The sequence below is a fragment of the Micropterus dolomieu genome, linkage group LG01 (assembly GCF_021292245.1).
Source record: "Micropterus dolomieu isolate WLL.071019.BEF.003 ecotype Adirondacks linkage group LG01, ASM2129224v1, whole genome shotgun sequence".
NCBI lineage: Eukaryota > Metazoa > Chordata > Actinopteri > Centrarchiformes > Centrarchidae > Micropterus > Micropterus dolomieu.
The window spans coordinates 34068331-34083689 of NC_060150.1; the positions used below are offsets into that span (position 1 = coordinate 34068331).

The 15359-nt window shown below is 44.9% G+C and overlaps 1 protein-coding gene across 1 annotated transcript in view; it reads right to left on the reverse strand.

Annotated features, from left to right (window-relative positions):
* sema5a (sema domain, seven thrombospondin repeats (type 1 and type 1-like), transmembrane domain (TM) and short cytoplasmic domain, (semaphorin) 5A) overlaps positions 1 to 12274 on the reverse strand; it is a 131984-nt gene extending 119710 nt beyond the window's left edge. The window contains exon 1 of the mRNA XM_046066236.1: positions 11962 to 12274. The gene's annotated coding sequence lies outside the window, so the exon portion shown is untranslated. The remainder of the gene's footprint in view (positions 1 to 11961) is intronic.
* Between the last annotated feature and the right edge of the window lie 3085 nt (positions 12275 to 15359).

The window sequence follows — 15359 nt, forward strand, 5'->3', positions numbered from 1 at the left end:
TCGTGCATGTTGTTGTCGGCAGCAGGGCATGCACGCAAAACTCACACAAGACTGGTGAATGACGGGCAAGAGAAAGAGAAAAATGTCTTCAAAAAGCCTCAGTTTAGCTGGAAATTTACAGCGTAAGTTGAATGAATAGAGACTGCAGCTCTGTAGCTTCTCAAAAATAAAGCGGAGCTTACCGTGTGTAACCCCCCCCACCCTGCTGGCAATTGCCGCGCACAAAAACAGATTCGACTATCAGTCGACTATAGGCAGGACTTGATGATTCTGATTCGACTATGTAAATCCTTAGTCGGGGACAGCCCTAGTTTCTTTTATACTTGTACTATTGTTCATTTAAAGCCAATTTACACTCCTGTGTCAAGTAGCCGATGGCCTAGGCTATGTGCCATTGTATACTTTTATGCACTTACACATCCAAAATTCTACTGTGTTGAATTTCTTTTTCTTACTTGGTGTAGGCTACTACAAACAATGGCAACTGAAACTGCGAGCATCTTGTTGGAAGTTGGAGCTGATTGATATTGTACAGCAGCTACTGTTAGTAAAATTACTTAAACGCAGAAATGAGAGAAGTCCCTCTTACAATGTCAACAAGCGTTGCAGATTTGTAGCAAATTAGAAGTATTTAACACAGACAATTTTATTCCTGTGATTACTCTCTATAATCTTTACCAAAATCCCAATTGTAAAAAAAAGTCTAAATAATATTTTTGGTATTGAAATATTTCTTTTTATCATTTTGCAGTCCTGTGTCAGGTGCTCTGCTGTAGTATAACAGTGCACAAGTGTCGGAAAATTCAAAAGTGCATTATCACGTGGTTACACTTGACTTCAGATGTGAGCAGTCGGTGGACAAAGTCGGACCAAATTTAAGTGTGTACGTGCATGACGTTGCCTTATAACTGTGCTGCGATTAAACCCAGCTGAACACTACAGCTAGCTCGTCTGGATGCCTACATATATTATATTCGCAGCGTATATTATTTACGTTCAAAGTGAGCACATGAGAAAATGTCCACACATACACAAGTGTCCATGAACGTGAACATGAAGCTAGTGAATATTACTTCCACATCTGCCTGTGAACTCTTGGAGGCACCAGGGCTGCTCGGCTCTCAGCGAAGACTGAAAACACGGTGGAGTAATGGCTTTCAGACTCACGCTGACCTGCTCTTCAAAACACGAAGAGAGGAGCCAAAGACTGGAGAGGGTGAGGGGGCGAGGCAGTCGTTTAGGGTCACTTGAGGTGGATTACCGGAGAGAGGCTGCTAATAAAGGGAGGAATCGAGGAACAAAGGACGAAGGGAGATACAGGAGAGGATGAAGAGTAGAGGTTGGGTGAGATAAAATTAAGGGATGGGGGAGGCTGGAGGGGAGAGGGAGAGGGGTGTTAAAGAGGTTAAGCTCGAACAAAAGGAGCGGGGAGTCAGGAGGAGAATGGAGAGGATTAATAGAGGATGAGTTCAGATGGAAAGAAAGAAAAGGACTGAGGAGTTTAAAGGGACTTCGAAGAAAAGGAAAGAAGGGTTGGAAAGAAAGCCCGGGACCTCCATAAATAACACACACCACATAAAACTGCAACTCTGAACATCTCTCCTGTCCAGTGTGTGTGTGTGTGTCAGGAGAGCGGTCCCACAGAGGTAAATGAATCAGGGCATGAAAACAACAGGGGAACAGATTCGGGGTGAGGTGGTCAGGCACAGCTGGAAAAGCAACAGTTCCTTCCCTTTTAACTAAAGGGAAAAGAAACACCGGGGGGGAAAGAGCGGTATTTGGAGTAGCTGGGACTGCGGCGTCTAGAGAGCTGACTCTACATGGCCTTTCACAGGAGCCACAGCTCCAGGTGCAACACAGTGCAGGTCTGTTTAACATCCAATTCTATTCCAACTCCCCATGTCATTTTATTTCTTTAGACCGCCTGTTCCCCATATGTTTTCACAAACATGCTAGGCTTTTTTGGTTGTTATTGTTGTTTTGTTTTATGTAAACTGCAATCATATCGTCCATCACGGTGTGAAACGATGACAGAACGTGTGAAAATTAGAGTCACACGCATCTCCTCTGACAAGGAAAGGCAGACTCAAATAAACCAGCTGACACACAAAACACCTATAACAACCACCAGGCTGCTTTTACAAGGTAAGTAAATGTTGCGGAGGGGAAGAAGCCAAAATTGGGTGAGAGGGAACTTAAAGTGCTCTGTTTGCGCTGCGTTTTTACCCGGGCTCATCAAGCAAACTACTAGGGGGGAAATTGCCTGTAAAAAACGTCCCCTCTGCTACCTCATCCCTCAAACCGGAGGAAATCTGGAAGTAAAGGTTCACTTTGGGAGCAACAGCGTGTAAATAAACATAAACAATACTAGGTGTAAACGAGCCCAACGGGGGGAAAAAGAGGTGGGTTAGACGTCTCGGCAGCTGGCCCAACTGTTAATGTCTGCACTTTTTCTATTAGACGGGACCCCCTGGCTGCCTCATACAATTATGTTATTCTTCTGGGACTGTGAGTGTGGGTGTCTGCACTGTGAGACCGTGTCTGGAGGTGATAAAACAGCAGAAAGCACATAAATAATGACTTAATGATCCCCTCCACCCCTCACTATAATGATGACGGTGAGGTTTTCAAAGCTGAGTCGCTGGTTGGAGGGGGCGGGGTTATCCACATGTGGCCTCCAGGTGCGTTCAACTCCATATGCGTTCCTTCTTAACCTCCCAACTCGCAAAGGCGACGTCCACTTTTACCTTATTGGCCTTTTATTATCCCACCGTTGCTGTCCATCCCTCTGCAAGCGCATTCTTTCCCATGTGTGAGCATTCATCTTATTGCAATTGTAAAAATTTGTCTGTAACACCGTTCTCTAGAGGATGATACAGCCGGATGATCTGCATTAATCAGCCCGTCAAGCTGCATTCTTCTGTGCACGGAGAGTGTATGAAAGTGGTAAATGTGTGTATGTGTGGATGTGAGAAGCAGAATTTTTAGAGTGACAGAACGTGTGGGCTCAGACGCAGAATCAGACGCTAAATTACAGTCCAGCCGCCGAGGCAGAAATAACAGGGTGATTTGTGTAATTATTTCTTTAGGTACGTTCTGCTACCACTGCGACGCAACAATAGCAGTAAATCATGTGACCCTACACTGCAATTAACATGCTTTGCCTCCTTCATACTAATCATGCTCGGTGGCTAAATATGGATGCTGATGATTTGGGTTGGAAATACTTTTGCCTTTTCTGCTAAAGGTATTTTTAATAATTTTTCACACCTGACTGTTTGTTGCAGCTCCTTAAAAGCAGCTAATTCATGTCTGGAGACTGAGAATGTGGATGCACACTGGGAGAGGGGAAAAGGGATGACTAAGAAGCACTAAAGAGTGAGAGTCTAAGATCAAATAAAGGGACTGTAACCTGCCAATTACTATGATTGCTTCAGCTAAAAGTGATAAACCCTGGAGATGAATCTGAGAGGATGCGCAATCGCACATTGGTTCGTGTACGTGTGCTCTTGTGCATCTACTAAAAGAGCACCAATCTTTTTAAGACCAGGCTAAGAAGAAACCCATATTTGGAATGAGAAGGTGTTAATTATGGCCCAGGGGGGTTGCAGAGCTCTGCTGATGACAATGACAGGTTACAGTGGGTCTCACTGTGTGCAGAGAAACCTGCCACTGCCTGCAGGTGTTTGGACTGAAACGGAGCAGAAACGGCTGCTGCCTCATGCCTGTCAACAGGGTTGTTAGTGTCCTTGAGGAACTTACCACATCTCTCCTCCAAGATCCAGCTCACCCTGCACTCTGACCTTCACATATCAGAGGGAGGACGGGCGAAAAGATTACTTCCCCCCAGGGATGAAGGAAGTATTATATTAATATTTTGATTTCCAGTACAGAGTGAGAAGGTGAGTGGGAGCTGTAATGGGGTTTGAGGGATAGGAAAAAAAACATCTCCTATTCCCTAAAAACAATTCAGAATGGTTTCTCCAGCTACAAATGTCAGGTTTTTGTAGCAAAAGCAAAGGCATTAAAGAGTAGGCACAAAACTCACAATTACCTACTGAGTATCAGCTGCTTGAGGGTCTCTAGCAACAGTTTCCTCTTCGCATTGTGCGATATAACTCCTTTTTGTGTGGTATTCCAGAGTCAATAAAAAGACGTCGACCCCGCAGGAAAGATCCCCTTTTGCCCTTAACTGCTGCAGAGAAGGGAGTGCTTTTCTACCCCGAAAGCCTTTGGGGAACAGCGTGGAGTACAAAATAGATCAGGATGCCACGGGGCCCGTGCTTCAGAAGGGCAGAGGTCTATTTTTAATGACAACAAGAGCACTGCAACAAAGTGATGTGGTAGGGCAAGTCCAGAGGAAATGTACCCTCTGCGTAGGAGTTCCTCCCTCGCTGCGCACCCCCCTCCACCTCTTAAGAGTCCTGCAACAGCTTAAGTCCAAAACAACTCTGCAACAAAATCCACTTTATCCATTACTTGCAACGATTTGACTGAATGTCTCCTCTTGCTGACAAGATACGCCGGGGAAGAGCGAGTGTTTTCACGCAACTGCGCACCTTTCTCACACACCTATAGATATGCACAGCTCTCCGAAAGGGCAGCGGTGAAGTCGGGGTCAGGGCTGGGGTCGGGTACAGTCAAGCTGAGGTCAAGCAACGGGGGCAGTCTGATCGCTGAGAAAGTGAAACTGGAGCCTTTCCTTTCAGAGTCACCCTGCTGACCTCCAGAGGCCGGACACATGTGCCTGAGAGCCGAGCCTCATGTGAAACTAACACTAAAAACTATTAATATCTTCATTTTTGTACACAGGGATATTTTTTGCTCACTCTAGTTTGCTTATTCTTGGGGATTTATTTGTTGATATTATCTGTCTATCTGACTGCCTCGTTCCGTGTCACAGCATATTATACGATGCTGCAGGGTTTAAAGCTCATCTTCTTCCACTAAGACAACACACAAGCTTGCACTACACCACCTTTTTTAAGGTACTTTTAGGTGTTTCTTTGCATTTGAGCCTTCGCTTTTCTATGCCAGACAGAGGAGGGGAAAAACAACATCTCATCCCGGAGAATCTTTAAACAAGCCACTCCAGTCCCAACAAGGCCGAAGAAGCACGGGCAGAGAGTCAGCACAACTCTTGAACGTAACTGACTTCTCGGGGGGATTCAGTCACACAATAGAGTCAGAGCAGGAGAATATTAACATTCTCTTGTTTCATGAACAGCAAAATCAGCTACTATAATACTAGCCAACCAGCACTGTACATGCAAACAGGACACACCTGGCAATACCTCTACAATTGTCTTTTACAGTAACTAATATCCTTATCGTCGAAGCCCAGTATCTGCTGAGCCTTTAATAGACTTAATGTTCCATAACAAAATATCCCTTGAAACCAAACCCCCCACTCGTGCACAAAGTATTCAACTCCAAATGACCACTTCCTGTCGTGTAAAGAGCTTAAGAGAAATCAAAGTCAAGTCAGCTCGGCGTACCATATGTGTGCGATCGACAAAATAAGGTGTTCACGGCTGGCAGGTTTCTAACTGAGGGCTCATTCTTCCTGATGGTTTATTCAAGGAAGAATGAAATGTTATTCAGAAGGAATAATAAGTGGTTTGTTATTCACCGCTGGTGGTTCAGATCAGACCACACTTCCTCTGCGTGGTTTCACCTTCAGAACTGAGGCAGCATTGTGTCTCCGCCCGGGCAGACTACACATTCCCGTTCATGCCTTACACAGAGCGGTAAAGGGCATGACTCATGAGCGTCTCGTTTCTGGAGTGTGTGTAGTGCAGTGTTTGTAGGCAAGGGTCTGGAAAACAGGACATTTGGTGTGTGTGAAGGAGTCCTTTAATGAAATACCACGTATATTACTGTGTTGTTAATGCAGTAACCCTGCTTAAAATCCCATTTAGGTCCCTTGTGAAAAATAATGTTGAATATTCCACCTTTGCTCTTTTTGATTGAAATTTAATTCCAGCATTTTTTAAGGAGAACATTTACGGTGAATACATCTTTTAAAAAAACAACATATGGAAGAGGTGGAAGTGCTTTTTCCGTCCGCACCATGTAGTGCCTGCAGTCTTCCTCTCTGGCAGTAAACAACTACAACAACATACCACAACAAGGGTGGGCAATGCAGTTGTGGAAGAAGCGTTAGGATCCTTTACTTAATCAAAAGTACCAATACAACTATGTATAAAGTACTGCATTCAAAATCCTACTTATGTAAAAGAAGTATTGTCAGCAGAACTACTAGTCTTGCAAAGAAAATGGCTCGTGTGACTGTTTTAACTTTTTTTTTTAAATTTATTTTAGGACTTTGGTGGCAACAACAATTGAATTGTAGTGTGTTGACAAAGAGGAGAATTTGGTGAGTTAACTGAAACTGTAAAAGTTAGGGCATTTTGAGGATTTTGAAATGTGAGGGAGACATGTTCCTCTCATCCCCTGTGGCAAGAGATCCCTTGCTTCATTTCCTCTTTACTGTCAGTTCTGCCGTCTCCTCTCCAGTCTTCCCGTCTCTTGCTGCCTGTGCATATACTTCTCTCTTTCCCGTCTTGTGCCGCCCTGTGTATGTGTGTCTGTCTGTCCGTCCCTCTCTGAGGACCTCGAGCACTGACAGATGAATCCAGCAGACGGAGGCATCTGGGGAACGACTAGACCGCCGCCTCCTGAGAGAAACCTCCTCCTTGTATATTTAACAATTTCCCCATCCAACCTGCTCGGCCTGCCTGTCTGCTTGTCAATCCTTGTATCACCCCGTTCCATCTCCACATAATTCCTCTTCCTTTTTTGCCTTTTCTTTCTCCCCTCAAAAGCAGGAGCCTCCCCTCTTTGTCTGGGAAACCTAAGTTCTTATCTTTTCACCTCTATCTGCGCTGTCCATTCTCCCCTTTCTCTCTCTTTATATCTCTCCTCTCTAATCTCTGTATCTCTCTCCCGCTCCCATTTTTTCCTGCTTGGCCGAACTACAAGTAGTGGGCCGCTTTATCTTTTAGATGCTATCGTAAACTTTCATATAAGGTCGGATGAAAAGAATACAGCGTGCGCTGTAATTTCGTTTTCTCATTCATCTGCCAGGGGAAGCATTCGCTTGCAACACAAATTTCTTCTTCTTCTTCGAGGATATTGCTCTGATTAGCCCTCCGTAATGATTTCAAAGTGCAGATAAATGTTTTCATTTGCTGAAGATTAAAGGATTTTCCGTATTTATATCCTCTCACTGATCAAATTAGAGCTTCTCTGGCTGTTTGCAGCGGTGCCATAGATGAAGCTCAGATAGTTCTAAACACCTCACATCAAAACAGCTTCTTATCGTATAATGATATGCTCTATAAAGATAAGACGCTGTGATCAACGTCCCATGAGGAGTAAAAAAAAACAACACCCAAACCCACGAAAGAGTCTGGTTGCACTACCTCCCGCTGACATGAAAAGCACACGGCAAACACAACATCGCATGACAAGCAAACAAACACACAGAGAGAACATACCCATGCACCTGTTTTACTAATAGGCTGTGGGCTGCTAATTTAGCAGTGACTATACATAGCGATGAGTGTCAAAGTCTCACAGGAGGCAGTCCAGTTTTGCTCTCACCTCTGAGGTATGAGCCGCAGCCTGAAAGAAGAAGCTCCTATAAAAGAGAAATATATGAGCTGAGCGCCGCTATCAAATGATCCTCTCATTCATGCTTTAAAGTCATTCATCTTCCAGAGAAATACAGCTGTGTGACGGCCTGGAGAGTGTGTTTCTCTGTGTGTGTGTTTGGTGACAACTCATGACTCATTTCACCCTTCAAATGGCCGTGTGGCGCTCAATCAGTCAATAAACAAAGACCAGCAAAGCCTCTTCACTCTCTCTTCCTCAATCTCTCACTTTCTTTTCACCTCTCTTCCCCCACAGCTGCCCCCCTCCCCTCTCCCTCTCTCTCTCTCTCTCTCTCGCACACTCACTCTCTGTTGCGCTGATGCAAGTGCGAAAGTAAAGCACAACAAACTCCAAACTTAAAATGAGTTTACAATAATCGCTTCTCCTGTTGTCACAGAAGTTGGGAGCCATCTCTGTTTAACCTTTCAAACACCCTCTCGGCATGATCCCCCAGTGAAAAAGAGGCTTTGGGGATTATTTCATCGTGACCCAAATGGAGTCTCCCTCTCCTTTTCTGTGCTGGCGTTGTGGTTTAAAGACAGATTCCTCTGCTGTTGGAGCTGGGTTTTGAGGTTGTAGTGGAGGAGAGGGACAGAGCTAATGTAGTGTAACAGTGGCGGGGAGTGACGGCTGCTTCAGCAGTGCTAATTCCCTTTGACGTGTGAACATGAAACTGGATGTTTTACTCGAAACCAATCATTCTTGGATCCAGGCAACAGAAATAATAGCGCATCTAGGATCACATATCGCTTGCCTGTGCTTCCCTGCCGCACTGTGAACTCAAATTATTTCCTACATCTGCCCCTGTGCTGTTTCTGCTGTTTAGCATGCAGTGTGAAATGATCACAGCCTCTATTTTTATGTTTTTTTTTTTACAAGGATCTGTCCAATCACAGAGCCCGGCGCGCTTGTGTTTCTACACACAGCCCACATCCACTTTTTTTGTCACTTCATTTTCCAGCTCTTTTTCAGAAATCACTCTTCATTATGGAAGTCAACTCACTTTATTCTAGCTGTGTACACACTGCAGTGTAACACTCCTGGCACAAAACCAACCGGTTTGTTGAAATAACGACACCATGCCAGTTTTTCTTAAGCAACCAACCTTTCAGATCTGACCTTGATGGAAAGAGATGTAACTCCCCTCTACCTGTATGGCCATGGAGACTTTTGTGAGGATAAACAACAGATCCTCCTTCCAATCTCTATGCCAACCGTCGTGACACTTTGGCTTTTTAAGAACAGAAGTGGTGTGGATGATAAACTTTCATTTTGCCAACATTTTCATTCCCTTTGTGACTGATGGGGCACTCAAATCCCCGGCAGGAAACCTTGGGGTAGCCATGGCAACATCACACCATCTCACTAAATAACTGCGAGTGGTGGAAAAGGAAGAATTGTTTACTTACATCCTGGCAACTTTCTCCGCTCAGTAGAGGCGGGATCAGAAATGCATCTGAGTAACGCTGGATCCTGGTACACACAAGCACAAAATTCCACTAAAAATGAACATGAATATATTTGAATCAGCGTCTCCTCACATGTGGGATGGCTTTCTTGAGCTACTACAGACTTGAAATCAGATGTGGCAGGGAGAACACTGGAGGGATGAGATAATGACAAAGTGGTTGTGATGTATAAATAGCGTGGTAGTAGCGCGACAAGGACAAAGCACAGCGGGGAAGAACAGCAAACCACTTCAACTATTGTTTGCGTCTCCCAGTTTACTTGCATAAGAGCAATAAATCATCCGCTGAGGAATTTTGAACAACCAGGGCTTCTGTACAATTCACAGCCAATAAAGCCAGATCTTTTGTGAGGCTGTGTGTACAGGGACAAACAATCCCAAAGCCCCGTCTTGCTGGTGTCAGATAAATAAGTAACCAAAGGGCCTTAAAGAGCACGAGGGGGCCAGAGGGTAATGGCTGTTTAGTTTACACGTGCATGATAATGCCTTTCACTTTCCCTCCCGACAGGGCTCGACCCCCGGGGGGGATACAGAATCACAAAGGTCGACGACAATGGGGCTTGTCACTCAGAGGGTTTCCATGGCGACCACACAGCCCGCTGAGGCCACCGGGGGTCATTTTCATCATGGAATTCTCCCGGTTGGGACTAATTGCTGTGTTTGTGCCGGTGTTCTGTGTCAGGGCTGGGCAAATTCCTAACACGGCGCAAATATCAGTCCTGCTCATCTTATTCTGCTCATCACCGGGTGCTGGAATATGTGGCTGGTTTCCATACCACAGGCTCATCTGGATCTGCTACATCAATCTGTCAATTCCTCATGTTCTACCTTCAGAAAATGACTCAAACCATTAATCAATTATCAAAATAGTTGCCAATTAATTTTCTCAATGAATCGATTAATAGTTTGGTCTACAATATACCGACAAAAGTCCATCTCACTTTCCAAGAACCCCCGGGTGACGTCTTCAAATGTCTTGTTTTGTCTGACTAACAGTCCAAATACTAAAGATATTCAGTTTACCCTGATTTAAGTCAGAGAAAAGCAGCATATCCTCACACTGGAGAAGCTGCAACCAGACAACTTTTGGTTGAAACGAATGACAACTATCAAAATAGTTGCATAAAAATTGATAAATTGACCAATCGTTGCATCTCCATGCCTGGACATGATTCGACCATCTAACTGAGGGTTCCTTGTTTACCCCATACATAAGGACAGTGTGACAGGACGGATGAGCTGCAGCATCTTCACAGGTCTGAGGCCACGGGATCAGAGGAGGGCGACTGTGTTTATCAAGAGCTGCAGCTTTCAAGTCATAAAAGCTAGCACGAGCAAAACAACCACAGACCTATATGAATACCAATGAAATGGAAAAGAGTATCCGCTCAGGGCTCTGGATGCAACATCTGAGTCGAAATGTGCATTTTTCCAAAAAAGACGCTTGCCCCAGGCTTGACAAAAGACAATGGCGAATTAAGTGACTTACTAAACAATTATGTCTAGTTAATTGTACACTAATCGGCATGATCATGGTTACAGATTAGCATTCATCTAAACCTACTGCGGGGCCGGTGAGAACCAAGGACAGGGCTGCGGGCTAACTGAGGAGCTGTGAATTCATGTAGCACCTGAACCACATATATTATCTCCTTCACAACACCAATCACCTTTCCACCTACGGCACAAACAGAACTTTTGCCATTGTGCATTTAACTTGACTAATCTTCTTTAACTCTGCTCGCTGACAAAAAGCACATTGGATATGCTGGGTTTCATTTGGAATTTGTTGAGTACAAGAGAAGTTCAAATGAAGCTCTTATTCTGCTTGTAAATTAACTTTTTTTTTGACAAAGCCCAAGGTAGAGACCTTCAAGGACTCTGTCCTTGCTCCTTCATTATGTGCGATGTGGAGAATAAGAGAAACTTGGCACATCTCGTCACTTTCATTAATAGTAAAAATACAAGTATTATGCTGTACACTATCAGCATGTATCAAGGTCAAGCATTCTGTTCACCTCTTCTGTGCATTCAAAACAGTGACATCACTTCACCCACAGCAAATAAGAATGAACATTTTCAGACTGAACTGAACACAGCAGCAAATACAATTTAAAAGTCACATAGAAAAGCAGAGACAGTCGATTCCACAGCCATTAATAAAAACTGCACTGCTGTCAGAAATCTTGACACATTCAACCAGGAAACAACGGAGTGTGAAAAATTCCCAATTTGCATTTTGGGCTTTCAAGGCACTGACATTTTCAGGACTGGTGCACAGCTTTCTTCTGCGCTTATTTTTTTTTTTTTTTAAATCATGAGCAGAATTATCTTTCATGCTTCTCCCAAAATTCACACTTTTCTTTCCCTGCAGCCAAACTACTGACACTATTGGCCACCACGCCAGACCCCAATCAATGGTCATAAGATACTGAAAGAGGAAAGGATCGTGTAGAATGTAAAGGTTTGATGAGAGCTCTCAAAGACCTGCTGATGGCTGCACTCTGCCAGCACCACCAAGTGGTCGGACATCGCAAAGCAAAATGCAAAACTTCTTAAACTGATTGTTTACGGTGTGGGGTTTTGGATTTGTGGATTATATCATTGTACGGTCCCTGGAAGATGCTGGCGTATTCCCATTCTGCAACAAAGTTTTAACCTCTTTTTAACTTGTGATACGAATGCAAATTATGACAAGCAGTAAAAGTCGTGGGTTTGTTTTCAGGAGAAAACAAATAGCTCGCGTTTAGAAACAGAATGGCTGCAGAAGCCTGTGACACATCAAAATAATAAAGATGCACGAATCCACAATAAAATAATATGATCCGGCTTACCAAGTGAGGTGCCCAACTCCCGTTCATCTAGTATGGAGCGAAGCTGCGTGTCTTGTCCCGGTGAAAAGAGTGTTAGGGAGAAACAAACAATAAAGGTGAGCTGAAGATGATATATCCTCAGTTCTGCTGTGTCACTTGTCAGAAATCGACCTCGGTAAAACTCATTCTTTCTCTGCAGAGATTCCTCCGTGCCCTCTCTCTCTCTCTCTCTCGTCCCTGCGCAGCCCTGCGTGCTATTTCTGCCCCCACAGAGGAGCGCTCTGTGCCGGTGGCTCCTCGGCGCACTGTTTGTAATCGGACACCGCACTGTCGCGCTGCGCCACAATGTGCCTCCGCTCTTGGGGTGGGGTGGAGGTGGAGGGGAAGGACAAAAAGCAATGGCGCCAAGAAAAAAACTAAAACAAAACTGTGCTTCAACTAAAACACTCGGAGCTTGCACACAAAAAAGCCAGCCGGAGTGGAGGTGGGCGATGTGTCCATAACGCTGCTCTCTCAGTCACAGCTGCGCATCTCACGCGCAGGGTTTTAATGAGCAGTGCGCCCCCACTTTGCGCGTCCGTTCCAGCAGCAGCCGCAGCAGCATCAGCGAGGAGAGACGTGGCAGCGGCGCACAGCTGTCCTGCAGGTGGAGGAGAGGAACAGAGCCCGCCAACCGCTGGAGCTGCGAGTGGGATGGCGATGATGAGATTTGGACAGTTTGAGCTGTTTTGACACGTTGACCTCAATGCAATATGGCGCTCTGTTGATTCCAGCAGTTTAAAATTCTCCCGTGGTTTGTCTGTTCCAGGGAGGTCAGAGGTCAACATCAGCCTCAGGAAAGCCGCTCAACCCTTGAATCGTTCCTTATTTGCAAGTGAATCAGGCAGTCTTAAGCCACATTTGGACGTATAGCCCTGCTTACAGACATATAAAAACTTCAAATTTAGAGTCTTTCCACCTGCACATCCTCAAATTGGTTCTGTCAGGGACAGAGCTGGTGAGAATTCAGTTTCAAGGACACTTGACAAGAGAGGATGCTCACTAAAGTGGAGCTTGAACCCTGTCATGCATATCTGTAACAACTGGGACCAGCAGCTGTCCAATATTGTGGATCAAGTGTTTTGTATCACTGTACACCGCTGAGTTTTTTAACAGAGAAAAAAAATGAGCAATGATGAACGGTTAATTCTTCATTACAGCTCTATTTTGAATGACAGCATATTGATCGTTTTAGAAAGTAAATGAAGACTGATGTTTGTGTGTGTGAGTGACAGCACTGTTTTTTTGTGCCTTTGTGTATTTTAATAGTGACATCCCCAGTCAAATTACCTATTTATCCCCCCCAGCCTCTATCGTACTCCCAACAGCCCAAAGATTGTCGTACACAGCTTTAGGGCTATGACAGCAAGTGTGTGTCTGTCTTCTTGACAGACACGTAGCGGAGTCAACAACAGCCTGTTAATACGCCTCTTCATTCAACGGGAACGTGGCTCAGTGAATGCCTCGGCTCCTGTATACCCACATCTAAATTCAAATCAGGTAATTTTCATAAAAATGTGGCAACCCACGATGGGAAGTAAAGCTGAGATTTACATTTCAAGTGGCCCCCGTGCAACTCTGGGAAATGTGTGGGTGACCTTTTCCTTTCTCTTTGCTGCGCAGGGAGACACCAAATGGAGCAGATCTGCTTTCTTAAAATATCAGAACAGATTGGATGAAGATATGGCATGCCAAAGGCGGTGACAGAGCTTGGCAAATATAATGAAGAAACTAAAAAAACAATATATATATGGTTTAGGCAAACGTTAGTTGGAAAATCAGGAAAATCAGAGTTTCATCCACTGAAAGCGCTCTGACCTACAGAACTTTTCTCTCAGCGCTTCAGGAATTTCAGACTCCCTTTTACTCTGCATGGTTTGCTCTCCCGCAGAAGTAGACGTTTTACTTCACTCACGGCCAAAAGCGTAACCCACAGAGCTCCTGCTAAACTTCAGAGTGAGGCCTCAGTTGTCTCTAAGCTGCACAGAGGAGCAAGTTTCATCAGCAAAAACAATGCAGTGTCTCTGAATGAGCCACCCGACTCCGTGATGGATGATTGTGAGTACATTAGCTCTTGATGGGAGGCCTGAGACGGAATGAATCAAACCCACACTGGCATTTGAGTCTCCTCTGGTGTGTGTGTGTGTGTGTGTGTGTGCAACCACCTTTGTTGCTCAGGATTTCTGTTTTGGTGTCAGACAAAATGAACACAAGTTGCCAGGCAACCACCAAAAATTCAGAAGGAGCCTCCTATAATTCACCTGGTCGTATATGATCTCAGTAGGGTGTATTTGTGAGTGTGTGGATGTGTGTGTGTTTTTAAAGTGTTTCATCTCTCAGTTTTTTGAACAAATGGGGTTTTATACTTTTTTTTCGGGTCTACTGTGCAGTGACCAAACAATATTTTCAAAGTAATGTCATAATGAAAGAAACTGAAGGCCAACTTTCATCTGTACAGGGAAAAAAGGCATACCAGAGGGGACAAAATATTAATTTGAGAATAATCCCCGGCATGTCTATTCATTGTCGGTTACCTTCTGCTGCATCTGTAAGGGCTCCTGTGCAAGCATGTGTGTGTCTGTATGCAGTGATGGAAGGGGCGGAGATACAAACAGCGGGCCAACCCCTTGCTGTGGTGCCAAACCTCAGTTGACTGTAGCCGAGCCGCCAAATCCGCTCTCCCAAACTGGCCATCTGTCTGAGGTTTCTCTGTTGCTTCAAGCCCTGGGTCAGCTCACACCTTTTCAAACACAGCCAGCCATTGGGACATTCAAAACACACCGGCTCGCTGACACATAAATGCAGCATTTGCAACACACACGTGGAGGTTGAGATACGGGCGCACTCCGATGCTTGCACGCTTGCATTGTAATTGTGCAAGAATGACTGTACATCTGAGGTGAGAGTACAGGTGAGTGAGAGAGAGGAGGTGGGGGTATGAAAAGATAGCAAGGGTGAGAGAGAGAGAGACAAAAGCTGGCCAGTTGTGAAAGACTGCAGTCATTTCTCACTTTCAGCTCCATACCTGCAGACTCAATGAGCCGTCCCACGCTGCAGCAGGGCCAAAGCCATGCGATTTCTCAGGCTTACTCAGCCTTACTGCGCCCCTGCAGCAGCGGCATCCACGGACGGCCTTGTATTGCGATGACTACACAAAGTCTGCTTTCACTGCCACGCTCCACAGGAGGAAGGATTGGACGATGATGCTGTAACTGTCACGGTGTCAGAGGAAGCATGTGTGCGACAGCAGTTCTAGAGGTGACAGACTCAGCAAAATTATTCAGAGAGGTGTCGTTTCAGTAGGTGCAAATTTATCAGCTAACACGTTTCCATAGAGATACCAACACTGGTCTGACGGTCGGTCCGCCACTTTGATCCAG